Source organism: Eumetopias jubatus, unplaced genomic scaffold (genome assembly GCF_037043125.1).
Source record: "Eumetopias jubatus isolate StellerSeaLion01/CBP00866 unplaced genomic scaffold, mEumJub1_p1.0 scaffold_8, whole genome shotgun sequence".
Lineage (NCBI taxonomy): Eukaryota > Metazoa > Chordata > Mammalia > Carnivora > Otariidae > Eumetopias > Eumetopias jubatus.
The window spans coordinates 39,798,520-39,820,090 of NW_028274814.1; the positions used below are offsets into that span (position 1 = coordinate 39,798,520).

Consider the following 21,571-nt stretch of genomic DNA (forward strand, 5'->3'; position numbering starts at 1 on the left):
TGTGTACTTGGAGGCAGAGTCGCAGAAACAATCTGCGGTACGGGAAGAGAGTAGAACACACAACTCACAGCAGGGTGCTCTAAGGTTATGGAATAATGTCCTTGTTATGAGATAGGACTCCACCCATCCTGTCTCTACCTCAAAGAATTATGCTCAGGGGAGGGGTAAGAAAAAAAATAAATAAAAAGAATTATGCTCAGGATAAAGTAGAATTTTAAAATCCCAGGGGTGCCTGGGTGGCTCAGTCAGTTAAACATCTGCCTTTGGCTCAAGTCATGATCCCGGGGTCCTGGGATCGAGTCCCACCCTACTCCCTGCTCAGAGGGAGCCTGCTTCTTCCTCTGCCTGCTGCCTGCCACTCCATCTTGTGCTCCTTCTCTCTCTGTCAAATAAATAAAATAAAATAAAATAAAATAAAATAAAATAAAATAAAATAAATCTTTAAAAAAATAAAATAAAATCCTGGAGCATGTTAGAAGGAGCTTGTTTGGTTAACACCGGGTGTTTTAATTAGTTAGTTAATGAATTTAAAGTGGGCTCTGTGCCCAACGTGGGGCTTCAGCTCACGACCCTGAGATCAAGAGTTGCATGCTGTACGGACTGAGACAGCCAGGGCCCCAACAGCAGGTGTTTTATTATGAATAATTTGATTGTGGAGAGGCAACTTGAGGAAGTATCAGAATGCCAATCTGCTGTGCAGTTGTGTAGGTGGGACGGAAGGCATACACCAAGAGAAACAAAGAATGCCTCAGCTGCCATTTAAGCAATGTATTTTTTCTATTTGTGGGGGCTGGGGGAAAGAGAAATGTGTAAGTTTATAAAAAAGATAAAATCAGGGCGCCTGGGTGGCTCAGTCATTAAGCGTCTGCCTTTGGCTCAGGTCATGGTCCCAGGGTCCTGGGACCGAGTCCCACATCGGGCTCCCTGCTCCGCAGGAAGCCTGCTTCTCCCTCTCCCTCTGCCCCTCCCACTGCTTGTGCTCTCCTGCTCTCTCTCTGTTAAATACATAAATAAAATCTTTTTATAAATAAATAAATAAAAGTAAAAAAGATAAAATCACCTATATTCCCATTGCCCAGGAAAATCTGTTGTTTCTTTTTGTCTTTTTAAGAAAACAAATACTTATATAAATTAGTATCATATTGCATTTACAGTATTTTAAAACTTTTTAATTTGGAAATCGTTCCAAACTTACAAAAAGTTGCAGAAATACAAAGAGCACACAGAATACCTATCGACCCTTTATCCAGATATGTTTTCTAGTTAACATTTTACTCCATCTGCTTTATCATTTGTTTTCTTTGTCATCTGTCTCTATCTATAATCTACATCGATATAAGATGTAAGGGAGAGTCACATATATCACGACTCTGTCACCCCTGAATACTTCAGGGTGTATTTCCTAAGACGAAGGATTTTTCTCCTGTGTAATCACAATTGTCAGCTTTATACATTTATAAATTTACATTGATTTAAGAATTTTATCTAATCTACCATCCATATTCCAATGTTATCGACTGAGCCAAAAATGTTCTTTCCAAGCATTTCCCCTGTCCAGCATACGCTAGGGTCAGGCATTACACGTGGTTGTCAAATCTCTTTAGCCTCCTTTTTTTCTGGGACATTTTCACAGTCTGTCTTTTCTGACATTGATGTTTTGAAGAATAAAGTGCCTTATGCTCCAGCCCCTAACACATACCCTTTTTCTTGTAATTGAACGCTCCTCATTTTGTTTGTCTGATGTTGCTCTGTGATTACATCGAGGTCATGCATTCTCTCTGGGACACCGCACAGGTGACGCTGTGTCTTTCTCAGGATAGCACATCTGGAGATAATGTCCTGTTACCCTTCATTGGTAATGTTAATTTTGATCACCTAGTCAAAGTTTGCCCACTATACTCTTACGGTTTTTTCCCTCCTTTGCAACTTATAAGTTCATGGGGAGACAATTTCGGGTCATGCAAATATTCCACTCTTCTCAGGGGAGTGGAATGCAAATATTCCCCCTCTCAGGGGAAATCAAAATTTCCCCTGAGATTTAGCATCCATTGGTGATGTTTGCCTGCTTCCATCTTTACTGATGGTTGCCAAATGATAATTTTTCAACGCTGGCATTTCCTTGACATTTGCCAGTTAGCCTTTCTCATTCTGCTAAAACAAGAGACCTCCCTTTTATTATTATTTTTTAATTCAGAAGGACTCATTAATTATTCTCGATTCAGTTTTTCCACATGTCAAAAAAGCCAGGTTATCTATTATCACCACCACCCCCGCCCCTCCCCGCACACATTCCATCTGGAGCTTGTCATCCTTTTCTCCACTCTGTACTGATAGGCCTTTGGCCTGCTGCTTAGCTGCCTTCCTGAGATTTTTACTTTCATACCATCTCAGAAATTTCATGGCCTTTCTTCTGTGTTGGATCCTATTTCCTAAATCCTGTGCTTTTGTCTTTGTTTTTTAAAAAGTAGGCTCCATCCCAATGCGGGGCTTGAACTCATGACCCAGAGATCAAGACCTGAGCTGAGCTGGAAGCTCAACTGCCTGAACCACCCAGGTGTCCCCTCTTCCTAAGTTTTGTTTTACATTTTGATACATTCTCACCTTCTGAGAGAAGGTGGGCAACAAGTGAGTTTTTTTCTGAGGACATGTCTGTCCAAAAATATCTTTACTTTTACTCTCACTTTATTGATAGTTTGGGTATTGAATTCTAGGTTGGAAATTGTTTTCCCCCAGAATTCTGAAGGCTTTGCTTTAGTGTCTTTTAGCTTCTATTGCTGTGCAAGGGAAGCCCAAGGCCATTCTGATTCCTGATCCTTTTGGTGCTGGATACTTGTATGTAAAATGATACTTTTTTGGTATTCATTTTGGATATTTTCATCTAAGATATTTCCTCCACCTCTAATGATGTAAAATTTGTCAGCATAATTATACCAAGCTCTACTGTGGGTCCCTTCAATATGAAAATCTATAGACATGTAGACATCTTTTCAGTTCTGAAAAGTTCTTTTGTGTTTTTTCTTTGTTAATTTCTTTTCTTTTTTTTTTTAAGATTTTATTTATTTGACAGAGAGAGAGGCGGCGAGAGAGGGAACATAAGCAGGGGGAGAGGGAGAGGGAGAAGCAGGCTTTCTGCGGAGCAGGGAGACCAATGCAGGGCTCGATCCCAGGACTCTGGGATCATGACCTGAGCCAAAGGCAGACGCTTATCGACTGAGCCACCCAGGCGCCCCTTCTTTGTTAATTTCTTTCTCGTGTTTTGTTACTCTCTTTTTCCAGAATAGCTATTTGTCAGATATTGGATTTCCTTGACTGATACTTTAATTTCCTTACTATTTCTCTTTTATTATCCATTGTTTTGATCAACTCTCTGGGAGATTTTCTTGACCATCTTCCAAACTTAACAGCGAGATGTTTACATTAGCTATCATATTTTTAATTTCTAAAGGCTTTCTAAAAATGTATTTTTCTTTTTCTTAGAACACACTATTCCATTCATGAATAGAATACAATATCTTGTTATCCGAGAATATTATTTATGTTTTCTTTGAAAAAAATGTATTTCCGTCTGCCTTGTCTCTTGGTTTTACTTTTTCTTTCTTTCTTCCTTTTTTTTTTTTGATAGCTTTTATGTCAAAGTTATTCCTTGGATCTTTTACTGCCCTCACACTTAAGAATGAGCTATTAATCAGTTCATTTGAGACTTTGAGGGTATGGAAGCTCTTTGATTTATTTCATTGTAGGTAAGCTTTTAAAACTTAGTTTACTCTAATTTAAAAATGTTCAGGGGTGCCTGGGTGGCTCAGCTGGTTAAACCTCTGCCTTCGGCTCAGGTCATGATCACAGGGTCCTGGGATGGGGCCCTGCGGTGGGCCCCCTGCTCAGCGGGAAGCCTGATTTTCCCTCTCCTTCTGCTGTTCTCCCTGCTTGTCCTCTCTCTCTCTGTCAAATCAATAAATACACTCTTTAAAAAATAAAAAATGTTTAATTGTGGTAAAATACACATAATATAAAATTTACCAACTTAGTGATTTTTAAGTGTACAGCTCAATAGTATTAAGTACATTCACATTGTTGTGCAACCAATCTCCAGAACTCTTTTCCTCTTGCAAAACGGAAATTCAATGTCCATTAAATAACAACTGTGTATTTCCCCCTTACCCTAGCCCCTGTAACACACTTACACTTTTCGTCTTTATGAATTTGACTACTTTAGGTATCTCCCATAAGCAGAATTGTACAGTATTTGTCTTTTTGTGACAGGCTTAATTCACTTAGCATAATGTCCTTAAATTTCATCCATGTTGTACCAGGTGTCAGAATTTACTTCCTTTTTAAGGCTGAATCATATTCCACTGTATGTATTTACTACATTTGCTTATCCATTCATCTGTCAGTGGACACTGGGGTTGCTTTCTCCTTTCTGCTATTGTGCATAATGCTGCTATGAACATGGGTGTACAAATATCTCTTTAAAACTATGCCTTCAATTTTTTTTTTTTAAGATTTTATTTATTTACCTGACAGAAAGAGACATAGTGAGAGCAGGAACACAAGCAGGGGGAGTGGGAGAGAGAGAAGCAGGCCTCCCGCAGAGCAGGGAGCCCGATGCGGGACTCGATCCCAGGATCCCGGGATCATGACCTGAGCCGAAGGCAGACACCTAACGACTGAGCCACCAGGTGCCCCTAATACTGTATTATTGAACAGATCCTATAATGTGGTATTTTAATTTGTTTCCAGTAACTTTTAGGGTATAAATCTTTGTGTACATCCCTGATATTTTCTTTAGTTGATAAGGTCCTGGAGGTTGAATTCCTGGGTCACAGTTTATATATATATATATATGTATATATATTTAAGATTTTATTTATTTACTTGAGAGAGAGAGAACAAGCGGAGGGGAGAGGCACAGAGGGAGAAGCAGACTCCTTGCTGAGCAGGGAGCCAGATGCAGGGCTTGATCCCAGGGATCCGGGATCATGACCCCAGCCGAAGAAAGAAGCTCAACCAACTGAGCCACTCAGGAGCCCCTGGAGGGTATATATTTTTGTCATATATATATTGTTTGATTGCTTTCCTGAGAGGTTGCATCAGTATATATTCCTACCAGCAGTGCAAAAGTATCATCTACACGGAATATTATCAGAAATATTAATTAATTATTTTTATTATTTTTTTAGATTTTATTTATTTATTTGACAGACAGAGACACAGCGAGAGAGGGAACACAAGCAGGGGGAGTGGGAGAGGGAGAAGCGGGCTTCCCGCTGAGAGCCGGAGGTGGGCTGATCCCAGGACCCTGGGATCATGATCTGAGCTGAAGGCAGACGCTTAACAACTGAGCCACCCAGGTGCCCCTAATTAATTAATTAATTATTTTAAAGTGAGCTCTTCACCCAATGTGGGGCTTTAACTTATGACCCTGAGATCAAGAGACCCACGCTCCACCAACTGAACCAGTCAGGCGCCCCTCAAACATTATTTTAATGTGTGATCATAAATACAAGGTCAGCAAGAATATACATCAACTGATAACAATGGTTAACTTTCAGAATATGATGGGTTTTGATGTATGAGTGGTCAAATAAAATGTTGGATTTATTTTTATTGTTTGTATTTTTCAATAAGAATGTAATCCTGTAATATTTGTATAAAATATTTTAATTTCCTAATTTAAAACAGAAATGAGTGAAATGATACACTTATTTTAGTATGCATGTCTTTTTTACTTTTATTAATTTTTTTTAAATTTTATTTATTTATTTATTTGAGAGAGAGAATGAAAGAGAGAGAGCATGAGAAGGGGGAGGGTCAGAGGGAGAAGCAGACTCCCTGCTCAGCAGGGAGCCCGATGTGGGGCTCGACCCCAGGACTCCAGGATCACCTGAGCCGAAGGCAGTGGCTTAACCAACTGAGCCACCCAGGCGCCCCTTTACTTTTATTAAACTTAAACCTTTTTTCATATTTATTATATTTACCCTTTTGTGAAATACCTACTTATTTCATTTGCCTGTTATTCTTATTAGAACTTTTTATACATAAACTCTCTACCATTCATGATATTTCCCCTTTTTCTTGTTTACTTCTAAAGTTTATTTTATTTTCAACTGCAGAAGTTTAAAAAGTTTTATGTAGGTAATTACATTTGTCCCTCTTTTACTTTACGATTTTTGTCTCGTTTTTATACTTAGAAAGTCCTCCATTCTGAGGTCGGATACTCATCTGTGTCTTTTACTTTGTTTTATGTGTATCTTTGTGTTTAACATTTCCCTCTTGAATTCAATTGTAATTTATTTTAGTGTATGTTTTGATAAGGAATCTAACCCAAACGGTTAACTAATCGTCCCAGCACCATTTTAAAAGTAAACCATTCCTTTCTTGGTTCATTTGAAATGCCACCTTTAGCAAATAAATTGTTCACGCATTGGGTCTGATTCTAGGCTTTTTACTCAGCTTCCGATGGTGTCACTGGGAAGAGTGAGTAGTCATCCAGGAAATGACTTGCTCTGGTGTATTGCTGCTCAGATAATGAACCTTCTGGTTAAGAGGGGTGTATTGAAACAACCAATTTGGAAACGTAAGAGAATGATTTTGTTGGAGTTCTTAAATACTTAAGACGGGGTTGTAATGACTAAACATTTTAGTCTTGTTTTTGAACACTGCTAATAGGATGTGCAGTCATCACCCAGTTTCAAGGCACAGTTCCAAGGACCATTCTAAAGAACTCCCTTCTTCCTTGTCGCCACACTCTCATTTCCCTCCGGTCCCAGCTAATTTAAGAAGCCATCAGGTGATGAGTGTGTGTGTGTGCGCGGGGCAGTGGCAGGAGAGGAAGAAGGCTTAGTGAGCAAACATGTCCACACTGCCTCGGTTTGCTGTGCCTGCCTGGTGTGGAATCTATAAAGGCCTCTGATGACCATTCTTAAGAAGACTTAAAAGCATGTTTTCTTTTCCTGCAGTATCCCTCGCGTGCACAGACGGATTCTGAGTAGTTCCTAACCCGCCGCACAGCCGCATTCTATCTGGGGATTGGGTTTTCGCGGTCTCTCAGTAAGGCGAGGGAATGCCCCTCGTGAGCCCGCCGAGTCCGCCAGGGGGCAGCAGAGACCTGGGCGGCCGCAAAAGTAGAGGGCGTGCGAGGGGAGATGGAGGCAGAGGGAGTGACGCGGGGAGATCAGCTTTGGCACGTCGAGGTCAGCGTCGCGCTGCCAGCTTGCTTTACGGCTTTCGGCAGATTGCCTTGCGGCTCTCCTCCCCTTCTGACTTGATTTTCGGCTCCTCCTCCTCCTGTCCTTCCCGCCCACCCCGGGCTCGCGCTCGATTTGGACCTTCTTCCCAGGGTTCTCTTGCAGTTCCTTCCCAGTCTCCTCTGCGCGGCTCTATCTAAACTCCCTTCTCTGCATTTAACCTAGACCGAGCTCCCTGCGTGCATCGCGCGCTGCCAGAGGCACGTAAGTGGGGGCGGCGGGGCGGGAGGACGGCCCATTTGGGGTGGTTCCGACCCGGGGCCTGTGGAGCGTGAGCTGCGAAGGTTCTGAGTAGATGGGTTGGGGCGGCGGTTGAGCTCGTCCTGCGGGCTCCAAAAGAGTGATCCTGAGTCCAGGGCCTGTACTAGTTAGTACAGTAGGGGTTCAGGATCAGGGCCTACCGAAAGTTTGGTTAGGAGGGACAGGAGTACAGGAGACTTGGACCAACACCCCGAGACCCCACGACGGGGTGCGGGCGGCGTATTGTTAATTGTGACCGTCCGGTGCACGGGCGCGAGACCTCCCAAACGCTGCTTGTTGACAGGAGTGAAGGGTGCTGAAGTTTGTGTCTGTAGCTAGGCGGAGTTGGGAGGAGGGGTTGCAGTTGGGAAAGTATTACCCATTTCAAAGGAATTTGACATTCAAGTTTAGCCACATATTTAGCCTTCATAGCTTTTTTTTTTATTGAGATACAATTCATATATGATTAAATTCATCCATTTAAACAGTTCGGTGGGTTTAGTATATTCACAGGGTTGTGCAACCATCACCATTATCTATTTTTTTTTAAAGATTTTATTTATTTATTTGAGAGAGAGAGAATGAGAGATAGAGAGCACGAGAGGGAAGAGGGTCAGAGGGAGAAGCAGACTCCCTGCCGAGCAGGGAGCCCAATGTGGGACTCGATCCCGGGACTCCAGGATCATGACCTGAGCCGAAGGCAGTCGCTTAACCAACTGAGCCACCCAGGCGCCCAACCATCACCATTATCTAGTCCCATAACATTTGTATCACCCCGAAAAGAAACCCACAACTCGTTAGCCGGCACTTCTCATTTGTCCCTATCCCCCCCCCCCCCCCCGCCACTAATCTACTTTTTGTCTCTGAATTTGCCAGTTCTAGATAAGTGGAATCCTACGGTTTGTTTTTGTGTGTTGGGCTTATTTCATCTAACATAATGTTTTCAAGGTTCATGCATGTTGTAGCATTGTCAATACTGCACTCCTTTTTATGGCTGAATAATAATAATAATCCTTGGTAGGGGTATGCCACATTTTGTTGCTCCATTAGTTGATGAGCGTTTGGGTTGTTTCTACTTTTGGCTTCCTAGACCTTTTAAGTTCTATTCCTCCGCAGAACTCCTAGTTTGAGACACATTTTTATTTTTATTTGTTCTTTATTTTATTGTTATTTTAAAGATTTTATTCATTCATTTGAGACACAGAGATACAGAGAGAGAGAGAATGAGCAGGGGGAGAGGCAGAGGGAGAGAGAGAAGCAGGCTCCCCGCCGAGCCAGGAGCCCGATGTGGGGCTCTGTCCCAGGACCCTGGGATCATGACCTGAGCCGAAGGCAGACGCTTAACCATCTGAGCCACCCAGGTGCCCCTGAGCCACATTTTTAAACGAAATTCTCATAAGCCAGCATTTAACGCTGAGACTGGCTCAGGTTTTTTAGTGGCCTCAGTTCTGGTATCTTTTAGGGAAAGTTGTCTTTTTAAAGTCGTTTCTTAGACCATTAATTGTAGTAGCTAGCAGAGAAATATTTGTGTTGCTGCGTGATGTGTGCCATGACCTGTTAACCTTGTGATATGAACTGGGTGCAGTTGGAGATGAGTGTATGAAAAATGTAGCTGATAATAGCTGTGGGAGAGAGGTTTTATCTCAAAACCAAACAAAAAAACCTGTAGTTGATCCTCATTATTCATGGACTCTTTATTTGGGAATGTACCTACCCATAAATTTCTTTGTAACCCCTAAATCAACACTCATGGTGCTTTGAGGTATATTTAGTGTCACATTTTTCTCATTTTTTTACTTTTTGGTAGTGATTTCGCAGTTTGGAATGGCCTCTAAGCATATTGCTGAAGTATTGTCTAGCATTACAAGTGCAAGAAGGCTGTGATGTCTCTTACAAAGAAAAGAAAGCTTCTTTTAGATAGCATTGTTCAGGTATGAGTTACATGCTTATGGCTATGAGGTTGTTGTTAATGAGCTAATATATATGGAGTGAGGTGTCTTTCAGTAGAAACACACATAAAACGAGATTATGTATTGACTAAGAAAATGTTGTGACCAGAGGCTCACAAGAACCTAACCCCGTGTTTCTCCTGGGAGCAAATGTTTCGGTATTTGATAATTCAGTGTTCATGATGACTTTATAGAGCTACCATGAATGAGAATTGACTGCATAACCAATGTAATTATTCAAGGGCAGAAAGCCTAGTGTGGATATTCTTCTATCTCTGTAACTTTTAAAATTTTTCCACTCAAGGCATTCATTTTTAATACCATACTGGCAGTTTTAGAGTGAAGAGAAGCTAAAATAAAAATAAAGTGTTCTCTATACTAGGGCTAGGTCAGGACTATGTTAAGTGCTGGAGATTCAGTAGTTAGTATATGGGCCTTTCTGTTCTTGAATGGCTGAGTGTGGATTATGAGTGTAATATGTGCTTTGATGTGTGTCTAAAATGTTAGGGAACAAAGGATTGATTCTATTTAGAGTGTAACCTGCATAAGGCTTCAAAGAGAAGATGACATTTGAAGTTTCACAAAATGTTACAGCAGCATGTGCATAAGTGAAAATAAAAGAAAAAAACTTGATCTCCAATCCTGCTGTTCTTGATCTTTGCGATCAGATCCTCTCCCGTCACTGAGTTCTGTTGGTTCTGCCCCCTTGTAATACATATCCAGAGTCCGTCCTTTCTCCGCATGGCCATGATCTTCCTTTATCATTTTCTCTCTGGAGGGTTCTAACAGACTCCTAACTGATCCCTCCCTTAATTATTCACTGTTGACAGCCTTCTGACACCTGAATATAATCTCATCATTCTCAGCTTAAAATTTCCATTGCTCTCCCAAAGTTTATAAACTAATGTTTCAAGCTTTTTAAGGTGGCTTATATTACCCTTCATGATCATGCCCTGCCTATCCTGTCTTTTTTTTTAATTTAAAGATTTTATTTATTTATTTGACAGAGAGAGAACATAAACAGGGGGAGCAGGAGAGAGAGAAGCAGGCTCTCCACTGAGCAGAGGGCTGGATGCTGGGCTCGATCCCAGGACTCTGGGATCATGACATGAGCTGAAGGCAGATACTTAACCGATTGAGCCACCCAGGTGTCTCCTGTCCTGTCTTTAGTAAATATGAGAAAAGATCAGACAAAAGAGGAAAATTCCCGTATGTAACATGCCTCATTCCCTCTTACTCTTTCTTCCCTCCACTTATAATTAGATAAGAATAAAAACATTTTTACAAATCTTGTTGACCTTCTTAATAGCTCTCAAATTCATCCATTTCTTGCTCATAGCCCCTGCCCTGGTTCAAGCTCTTTCCCTTTCCATCCAACAAATTTTTTTTTTTTTTTTGAGAGGATGGTGGAGGGGCAAGGGAGAGAGAATCTTAAGCAGGCTCCATGCCCAGCACAGAGCCCAATGTGGAGCCCAATGGGGGGCTCAATCTCACAACCCTGAGCCAAAATCCAGAATTGGAGCTTAACTGACTGAGCCACCTGGGTGCCTCTGTCCCACAAATCTTTTCTTGGTCCTATGATTTTATTTCTCTGAGAAAATACCTATCAGAAGAATTCTTGGGTCATATGGCAGATGCATGTTTAATTTCTAAAGAAATTATCAGTTCTTTTCCAAAATGACAAAACATAAGACTCCTAGAAGAAAATAAAAAATATCTTCATGACCTGGGCGTGTGCAGAGGTTTCTTAGACAAGACTTAGAAAGCAGTACCCAACTTTAAAAAAATGTGATAACATCAGATTTAAAGCTTCTCCTCAAAGACAACTCTAAGAAAATGAATAGGCAAACATCAACACCTACCGAACAAAAGACTGATCTCCAGGGTATAAAAAGAGCCATTAGGGTTCAAGGCCTGGGGATAATCCTCTGTGGCCTGCTGTTCTACCCTCTGAACCTAAGTCGTGATTCTTTTTTCATGGAGGGTGGCATGTGCTTACAGCTGAATAGTTTTATCATTCTTTTTCCAGCCAGCGGTGTATGAGAATTCCAGTTGCTTCACATCCTTGCCAACTTTTGGTGCTGTAGTCTTTATTTTTAGCCATTCTGGAGTGTATAGAGGGGTATGTTGTTACGGTTTTAATTTTAGTCCTTGATCACTAATGATGTTGAACACTTTCTGGGCTTGTTGACATTTGGGTATCTTCCTTTAAGTGCCTGCCCGGATTTTTGACCACCTAAAATTGGGTTATTTGTTTTTATTATTGAGTTGCAGGAGTTGTATCTTTTTTATATCCTGGATATCAGTCTTTTGTGGTTGCCTATCCATTTTCATAGAGTGCTCTTTGATAAGCAAAGTATTACATTTTGGTGTAGTCATATTTATCTTTTCTTTTTTTTATTGTCACTGCTTTCTGAGTCTTGTCTAAGAAATCTTGAGCATCGGGGCGCCTGGGTGGCTCAGTCGGTTAAGCGACTGCCTTCGGCTCAGGTCATGATCCCAGGGTCCTGGGATCGAGCCCCGCATCGGGCTCCCCGCTCTGCAGGAAGCCTGCTTCTCCCTTTCCCACTCCCCCTGCTTGTGTTCCCTCTCTCGCTGTCTCTCTCTCTGTCAAATAAATAAATAAAATCTTAAAAAAAAAAAGAAATCTTGACCATCTCTAGGATGTGAAGATATAGTTCTATATTTTCTTCTAGAAATTTTATGGTTGTAGCTTTTATATTTAGGCCTATGATCCATCTCTAGTTTTTGTGAATTGCGTGAAAAATACTTTCTGGAAAATATAAAATTTTTTCCCCATATGGATATCCAGTTGTCCCAGCATCATTTGTTGAAAATGCCATTGCATTACATTTGTACCTTTGCAATTCCGATTGCCATTCAGATGACTGTATAAATGGTGGTTAGTTTCTGGGCTTTTTTTTCCTGTTCCACTGATCCTTTTTTTTTTTTTATTAAAGATTTATTTATCTTAGAGAGAGTGCATGCAAGAGGAGGGGGAGGGGCAGACAGAGAGGGAGAGGGAGAGAAGCTCCAGTAGACTCCCCGCTGAGCACAGAGCTCAATGCAGGGCTTGATCCCATAACCCCAAGACCTTGACCCTGAGACCTGATCTGAGCCAAAACCAAGAGTTGGTCACCTAACCAACTGAGCCACTCAGGTGCCCCACCACTGATCAATTCTTATGTCAGTTTTAGTTACTTTTTTATTTATTTATTTTTTAAATTATTAACATATAATGTATTATTTGTTTCAGGGGTAGTTTTTTTTTTTTCAAAGATTTTATTTATTTGAGAGAGAGAGAATGAGAGATAGAGAGCACGAGAGGGAAAAGGGTCAGAGGGAGAAGCAGACTCCCTGCTGAGCAGGGAGCCCGATGTGGGACTCGATCCTAGGACTCCAGGATCATGACCTGAGCCGAAGGCAGTCGCTTAACCAACTGAGCCACCCAGGCGCCCTCAGGGGTATTATTTATTATTAAAATAATTCTATTTTAATTACTGTAGCTTTATAGTAAGTCATGAAGTCACATAGTGTAGGTCCTTCAACTTTGTTGTTTTTCAAGATTGATTTGGACAGTCTAGTTCCTTTGCATTTCCATATCAGTATTAGAGTCATTTTTATCAATTTCTTTTTTTTTTTTTTAAGATTTTATTTATTTATTAGAGAGAGAGACAGCGAGAGAGGGAACACAAGCAGGGGGAGTTGGGGAGGGAGAAGCAGGCTTCCTGCTGAGCGGGGAGCCCGATGCGGGGCTCTATCCCAGGACCCTGGGATCATGACCTGAGCTGAAGGCAGACGCTTAACGATTGAGCCACTCAGGCCCCCCCATTTTATCAATTTCTATGAAAAAGTCTGTTATGGTTATGACTGGGATGACATTTAATCTTTACATCAATTTGGGAAAAATTAACATTTCAATGGTATTGACTCTTAAAATCTATGAGCATGGTATATCTCCCTTTTTACTAGGTCTTAGTTGCTTTTAGTACTGTTTGTAGTTTTCAGTGGGGAGGCCTTATACATCTTTCATTAAATTTATTCCTAAGTACGCCTTTTTAACTCTATTGTAAGATGGAGTCATCATTTTTATTGTTATTTTGTATATAATATGCCATTTTTCTTTGTTTCCCAGATGTTCTCTTTATTTTTGTTTTCAGCAGTTTGCCTACAATGTGTCTAGGTGTGATTTTCTTTGTATTTATCCTACTTGAGGTTTTCTGACCTTAAATCTAAAAAATTTATGCCTGTCACCCAATTTAGGAAATTTCAGGTCATTAAATTTTTTTGTTGTTGTTTTTGTTTTCCATTCTCTTTAACCTCTTCTTCTGGGACTTCAATTATATTTGTGTTAGCTGTTTTTATATTATTCCACAGGACCCTGAGACTCTTTCATTATTTTCAGTCTGTTTCTCCTCTTCGGATTACATAATTTCTATTGCACTATCTTCAAGTTCACTGACTCTTTTTTATCTTTAATTTTGTATTTTGTGAACAGGATTGATAGATGATTTATGAGATTTCATGGTCAAGAACGGTTCCTATTCTTTTGTAAGTGTAGTGAGTATGGTTTCTCTATTAGAAGGCAAAAAGCCAAAAAAGGGGACATGGTTATATGTCCTTTGACTTTTAAATTTTCTCTTGTCTTATAGGATCTATACTCTGCCCTCTCTGCCCTTCACAGCACAGTTTCAAAGGACACCTCATTCCTTTTTGCCATCTTCTGCCCAGAAACATGGGCTTTCCAATACTGCCTCCTTGAGTTGTGTATACACTTTTTTTCCTGGACTACTCTGACCTACCAGAACTCTGTCAGTATCTGCATACTTAGTGTGGGTTCTTTTTCCTGGGAGCAATTTTAGCTCCATCTTAGGCTGTCCATCTACTCCTCTCTCCTATGCGTTTCTCTTCCCATCTATGTCTCACCTTACTCTCCTTGAAGACTCAGAATGTGCGTTTGAGAAATATCTCCACCAGAAGTTGATGTTTATTTTTTCTAATTCCAGGCAGTTTGACACTTGCAGTATTTTCAGTCTTTTTTTTTTTTTAAGATTTTATTTATTTATTAGAGAGAGAGAATGAGAGAGAGAGAGCACGAGAGGGAAGAGGGTCAGAGGGAGGAGCAGACTCCCTGCTGAGCAGGGAGCCCGATGTGGGACTCGATCCCGGGCCTCCAGGATCATGACCTGAGCCGAAGGCAGTTGCTCAACCAACTGAGCCACCCAGGCGCCCTTCAGTCTTCTAATTATATTACAAGATATGGGATATTTGTGGTTTTATTTGTTTCTCTTTTTGGTCTGCATTGGATGTATTGGGATATTTGGATTTACGTAGCTGCTGTAACTGGCTATGCAGGAAGTCTTTCCTAATATTTTATTTTGAAACATTTGAAGCCTTCGGAAAAGTCATACAAGGGATGCCTGCATATCCTTCGCCTAGATTCATAAATTTGTTACTTTGCTTTATCTTCCTCTCCTCCTCTTTGCACACACACACATTTTATTAGTTGAATGATTTGAGAGTAAGTTGCAGAAAACATGACAATTCACTCATACTACTTCCTCATGTATAAGAAAGAGATCATTCTCTTACATAACTGTGACGCAAGTTTAACAACAATACAATACCATTGAATAGTATGCAGTCCATCGTCAGAATCACATCTGTCCCCAGACTATCCTTTACAGCTTTTTTTTTCCTGATCTAAAATCCTCTCAAGGACCACACTGTAGTTGTTGTGCGTTGTGTGTCTTTAGTCTCTTGATCTAGAAGAGTTCACTTGTTTTGTTTTATTTTTTGAGACATTGACATTGTTTGAGTCCAAGCCTTGTAGATTTCAACTTGTTTAATTATTTCTTCTTGATTAGAGTCATTATTAAATTAGTAGGAATACTCCCTGAGTGATGTTTTGACCTTTTCAGTGTATCCATCAGGAAGCTTATGATGGGACTATTACTGGTGACATTATGTTTGATTACCTGATTAAGGTAGTATCTGTTAGATTTCTCCATTGTAAATGTATCTTTTGCTCCCCCTACATTTTTCTTCAAATGTAAGTAGCTTATCTGAGAGAAGAGCCCAGGATATACTGGTAGAAGAGAGGGGAGTGAGACAGGAAGGAAAAGGCAGTCATCAGAGGGTGAGGGTGCATGGTCAAGCCAGTTACCACCAGTGGGCAACCAAACCTAATTTCACTGGGGAACTCAAGCCAATGTAGAACTCACAGCTCAGTGCTATTTCACAAAATGCGTAAGAGATCTAGGGTCTCCCATCAGTCAGTGTTGGAGAGCTGCTCCCAAGGGCATCGGTTCTCTGGCGCTTCCAACTTACCATGAACAGGTACAAAATGGGCCCTGGATGCCAAAAAAGGCCCTCAGATAAAGAGATACATATGTTGGCATTCGGCAGTTAGGCCAGGGTGCACGATTGTGGTAAGAGCTGAAGGGATAGTTGGCAGAGCATCCATGGTATCTCTATATCTGGGGACCCCAGAACCTAGACTTGAGGCAAAACCTTATGTGCTATGATTTCTTCAGGAAGCAGAAGTAAGGGAAAGGGAGATTGAGGAGAGAAGGAAGAGTAAGTCAGTTCAAGGGTACATTTCCAAGCTGGCCACCCCTTGGTAACAAGTACAACTGACCGCTTGATCTCCTAACGCTGTCTCTCAGGAGCGTGAATGAAGTTCTGTATCCCAGGACAACCCCCCCAAAGAAAGGAGGGAGAAGAATTTACCTCTCAGCTTCTGTATCTCATTGGTAAAAGGTTTGCCGCATGGTATATTCCCTCCCTCAGACTTCCAGGTTGTGCATGTGTGGGCATCAGGTGGGTCCCACAGGTTCTTACACCTTCAAGGTGAGAGAAGCCAGGGGTGGGAGTGAGAGGCATCCGGCACGAGCAGGAAGTAAGGGACCACTGGTGGTGCCTCTGTGCATTCAGATAGAACTCATGCATATTTGGTCTACCTCATGGCAACTGGGGTAGAAAAAGTGGTCAGGGGCCTCAGAGACAGGCAAGGCCAAGAAGATTTGAGCTGCTGCATAAGATACACCTGATAAATTTGGATTCTACTTTGTTTAGCAAATATGCACATACATACACACACACATAAAATATACACACATAAACTCAATCACATATAAAAAAAGACAGTTATCTGTTACTGGTGGTGATCCCATCAAATTTTACTTCCTTCCATATTTTTTTGTTATATGTGTAAAGCTTTCTGCAATAAAGATATTTTAATTTAATTTAATTTAATTTTTTTAAAAAGATTTTATTTATTTATTCATGAGCGACAGAGAGAGAGAAGCAGAGGGAGAAGCAGGCTCCCAAGGAGCAGGGAGCCCGATGCGGGACTCGATCCCAGGACCCTGGGATCATGACCTGAGCCGAAGGCAGACGCTTAACCATCTGAGCCACCCAGGCGCCCAAGATATTTTATTCTTATAATAGGAAAATGGTTGTAGACAGTTTTAGAAAGGAAGGCAGTCAACTTTTTCTCAAAGTAGTAACTGGCAGGGGAAAAAAAAGAATGATTCCATGTTTTACTTTATGGGCAGAGATGAAGTTGTCCTTTTCTGTGATAAAAGGTTGACTTTTCTAAGATATTGTTTAGAAAAGTAGCAAGTTGCTTTTTAAGTGTGAGAAGTGTAACTCTTGCCTTGTAAAATCATTTTCTAAAGAATTAAAAAATATGCTTTGTCTATCCTACACTATGTACTTCATCCTCCATCCATTTATTCATTTAATCACTCACCAAACACTCCCCTCCCTGATCCCTTACTAGGAGCAAGGTACCATGCTACTCACTGGGGGGCCAAGAAGAATCCAAGAATCTCCTGCCTTCTAGGGGCTCACACTGGAGGGGGAAAACGGATGCAGAAGAGACAGTACTCACCAAATACTTTCTTACACTTCCTAGCCTCCATTGCAATTAAGTTGGAGCCTTGTGACAAGTTCTGTCCGGTGAACTGTGACCAGAAGTGATGCATATCACTTCTGGTCTAAGGCAGCTATGAACTGGTGTGACTTGAACAACTTTCTCCCCTTGCAGCGATGACCTTGGAGGTCACATGTGCTTAGATGACACAGCCATGGGATGGGCAGGGCCCCAGACTGGGTTAGATCCTGCCTGAAGGAGAATAACTATTCTCCTTCCTTTTTTTTATTGTGGCAAAATATACATAACTTAAATTTTTAACCATTTTAACCATTTTTAAGTGTGCAACTCAGTGGCATTAGGTACAGTCCCAGTGTATACCCCTTTATTTTTAACAAATAAGTGAACAAGTGCTCATTTGAAACTTTGTGAGTCTCCCCCACAACTTTTTAGTACCCAATGATGATTTTTGCTGGATACTGTTATCATCACATAATTTTATTTTATTTTTTAAAGATTTTATTTATTTGAGGGCACCTGGGTGGCTCAGTTGGTTAAGCGACTGCCTTCGGCTCAGGTCATGATCCTGGAGTCCTGGGATCGAGTCCCACATCGGGCTCCCTGCTCGGCAGGGAGTCTGCTTCTCCCTCTGACCCTCTTCCCTCTCGTGCTCTCTATCTCTCATTCTCTCTCTCTCAAATAAATAAGTAAAATCTTTAAAAAAAAAAAAGATTTTATTTATTTGAGAGAGTGAGAGAGAGCATGAGTGGGGGGAGGAGCAGACTTCCCGCCGACCAGGGAGCCGGATGTAGGGCTCTATCCCAGGACTCCCAAGTTCATGACCTGAGCCTAAGGCAGACGCCCAACCAACTGACCCACCCAGTGCCCCTTATCACATCATTTTAATATGATACATTTATGAGGTTGATTTTACTAATATTCCCCTTTACAGATGAGGAAATTGGAGCACAGAAAGTTTAAGTAATTGCCCAACTTAAATAATGTATTGGGTGGGGCGGGATATTGAACCACCTTTGACTGTAACGTTCAAAACATGCTTTATAGCAGGGGTTGGCACACTATGGCCTGTGGACCAAATCTGCCACCTCTTTTTGTGATAAAGTTTTATTGGGACACAACCACACTCACTTGTTTACATATTATCTGTGGCTCAGAGGCCCAAGTTGCATAGTTGTGACAGAGACCATGTAGCCTGCAAAACCTAAGATATTTACTATCTGGCACTTTAAAGAAAAGGTTTGCTGACCTCTGTTTTATATAACAGGTCTTTAAATTTTTTATTCTAATTTTTATTAAAATAATACATGTACATATTGGAAAGTGAAATAGTGCTAAAAGTTTTATTTGGAAAAAGATCCCTGCTACACTATTCTCCACCCCAGTCCCACCCCTCGGAGACAGATCCGCTGCATTCTTTTCTTTCTTTTTAAGTAGGGACTCGAACTCACAACTCTGAGTTCAAGACCTGAGCTGAGATCAAGAGTCGGACACAACCAACTGAGCCACCTGGGGGGAGAGGGAAAGGTAGAGGAGAAGCAGACTCCTCGATGAGCAGGGAGTCTGATTGTGGGACTTGGTATCAGGACCTGAGTTGAGGCAGGCGCTTAACTGACTGAGCCACCCAGGCACCCTCCCCACTTTGTTCTTTTAACTATTTTTTCTGGCACTTACAGTTGCATTCTAAATATGATCCTTATTCCACTATTTCCTGTTGTAACAATTTTAAATTGTTGGGTTTTTTTTTTTAAAGATTTTATTTATTTATTTGACAGAGACACAGCGAGAAAGGAACACAAGCAGGGGGAGTGGGAGAGGGAGAAGCAGGCTCCCGTGGAGCAGGGAGCCCGATGCGGGGCTCCATCCCAGGACCCGGGATCATGACCTGAGCCGAAGGCAGACGCTTAACGACTGAGTCACCCAGGCGCCCCTGTTGATTTTTTTTTTTTTTAAAGTAATCTCTGTGCCCAATGTGGGACTTGAACTCACAACCTGAGATCAAGAGTTTAGTGCTCTATCAGCTGAGCCAGCCAGGCACCCAACCTGTTTCAATAGATTGTGTGTGTGTGTGTGTGTGTGTGTGTGTGTGTGTGTGTGTGTGTGTGTGTGTGTTCGTTCCAATTTCTCCACATCCTCAACTAACGTTGGTTATTCTCTTTTTTATTGTAGCTATCCCAGCATATGTGAAGTGTTTCTTTTTTTTAAGTTTTTATTCAAATTCCAATTAGTTAACATACAGTGTAATATTAGTTTCACGTATATAATATATTGATTCTGTTTTAACAATTTTTTGTTTTATTTTTTTAAGTTTACTTATTTAAATATTCTCTACCCCCAACATGGGGCTTGAACTCACGACCCCAAGATCAAGAGTGGCATGCTGACTGACTGAGCCAGCCAGGCGCCCCTGTTATAACCATTTTAGACACTAATTATTAATTAACCTAGTGTAAGCCACCCTTCTACTTTTTCAGTGCCAGATTAGAAATAATTTATCATTCTTAGTTGAAATGTAGTGTTTTATGATCATTTAAATAATCTTTTGCATTTTCATCATACTGTACATAAGAAAGTTGAGATGTACTTAGCAATAGCTAACCTTTTAGTACTTTGTGTGTGCTACTCTAATGCAGTTTTCATGCAGTATCATGTTAGTCTCAACAGAACCCGCAGGAAATGCAAGTTGTATTACTTTGTCCATTTTCTAGATGAGAGAACATCCTTCAGTGAGATTGTATGATTTTTCCCTTAGTCAAGCACCTAGTGGGTGTATAGCCAGAAACTGACATTTAGAACTTGAGCCCCTAAACGCTGTATTGTGGCGCCATGGGAGTGTCCCGCCACCTAACATTCCTAGATTTGTAGTTTTACTGTCAGCAAATAACCTGAAGACTACAGCATGCAAGTTTGCTGAGGCACAACTTTTTTTTTTTGCCAAGTACTGTTTATCTTTTTTTTTAAAGATTTTATTTATTTATTTGAGAGAGAGAATGAGAGACAGAGAGCATGAGAGGGAAGAGGGTCAGAGGGAGAAGCAGACCCCCCGCTGAGCAGGGAGCCTGATGCGGGACTTGATCCCGGGACTCCAGGATCATGACCTGAGCCGAAGGCAGTCGCTTAACCAACTGAGCGACCCAGGCGCCCTGTTTATCTTTATTTTGCATACACTCACAGCCAGTTTGCGTCGAGTGATTTCATTTTACAAAAGGAGGAAAGGGTTGGGTGGTGTCAAGAAAAGTGACCTGTAGAAAAAAACAGGAAGACAAACATTGGGAGCACATAATTAAAAAATTTTTTTGAACACACCAAAGAATCCTGCAGTGCTGCCCGCAGCGTCTGCAATCCTGGGCCACACGTGTGCGCACTCCTTTGCAACTGGTCCTGTGACTGCAGCACCTTTCGTTTCGCCTTTACTGTTCACTGTGACCCCCACGTTACCTTCAAAACAGAGACACACACCAGCTTTTCTCCAGTAGGACTTGCGTTGTCCAGTTACCTGCTGGATGTATCTTCTTTCTGAACTCTGGTTTGCCTTTCTTCACTCTGGCCGTCACCCCCAGCAGCAGCAAGAAGCCAGTTCCGTCCCTGATCCCCTTCGCTGAGATCATCTACAGATTTTTGGCTCCTGTGCTGTCAGCACAGTTGATCACGGCTCCTATGGGAAGACCCAGGGAAATCCAGAATTTCGCACCGGAGGACCCACCATGTCCTCGCTTCCACATCTTGAATGCTGGAAAGGGACGGAAAGGCTGGGGCACAGCATTGAATCCATCTGCTCTGAGACAGGTGTAGGGGTGGTCAGGTAGTGGGTCAGCCAGTTGCAGGTGCTTCTGAGGGTAATTCTCTTTTCTAATGGACTATACATTTGCATAGTCTCAGTCTAATGCATTGGCTCCCCAACTTGAGCTTGTGTCAGAATCACCTGGTGGGCTTCGGCAAGCACTAACTCCTGGGCCTCCGCTCTAGTTTCTCATCCAGGAGGTCTAGGGTAGGACCTGAGGATTTGCATTTCTACTAAGTTCCCAGGTAATGCTGATGCTGCAACAGACCTAACTGGTCTAACGCTTTATTCTTCCTGAATGTTAGGGCCGTCCTCACTGTTCTCTCTTGCTCTTTAACTTCCCTGTTAGTCTTCCCCTACCAGCCAGCTTGTTAGCTCCTGGAAAGTAGGTCAGTTATTATGGCTTTTACCTTTTTTAAAAAAAATATATTTTATTTATTTATTTGAGAGAGAAAGA

At 41.5% G+C, this 21,571-nt stretch overlaps 1 protein-coding gene and 1 pseudogene across 6 annotated transcripts in view; one reads left to right on the forward strand and one right to left on the reverse strand.

The window, feature by feature from the left end:
• Nucleotides 1–7,303: 7,303 nt before the first annotated feature.
• RAD52 (RAD52 DNA repair protein) overlaps nt 7,304–21,571 on the forward strand; it is a 36,907-nt gene continuing 22,639 nt past the window's right edge. For 5 of the 6 annotated variants that reach the window (XM_028121195.2, XM_028121192.2, XM_028121194.2 and 2 more), the window contains exon 1: nt 7,304–7,451. The gene's annotated coding sequence lies outside the window, so the exon portion shown is untranslated. The remainder of the gene's footprint in view (nt 7,452–21,571) is intronic. The other variant, XM_028121193.2, reaches the window with a different exon arrangement.
• LOC114222510 (large ribosomal subunit protein uL14 pseudogene) lies at nt 7,409–21,055 on the reverse strand (annotated as a pseudogene).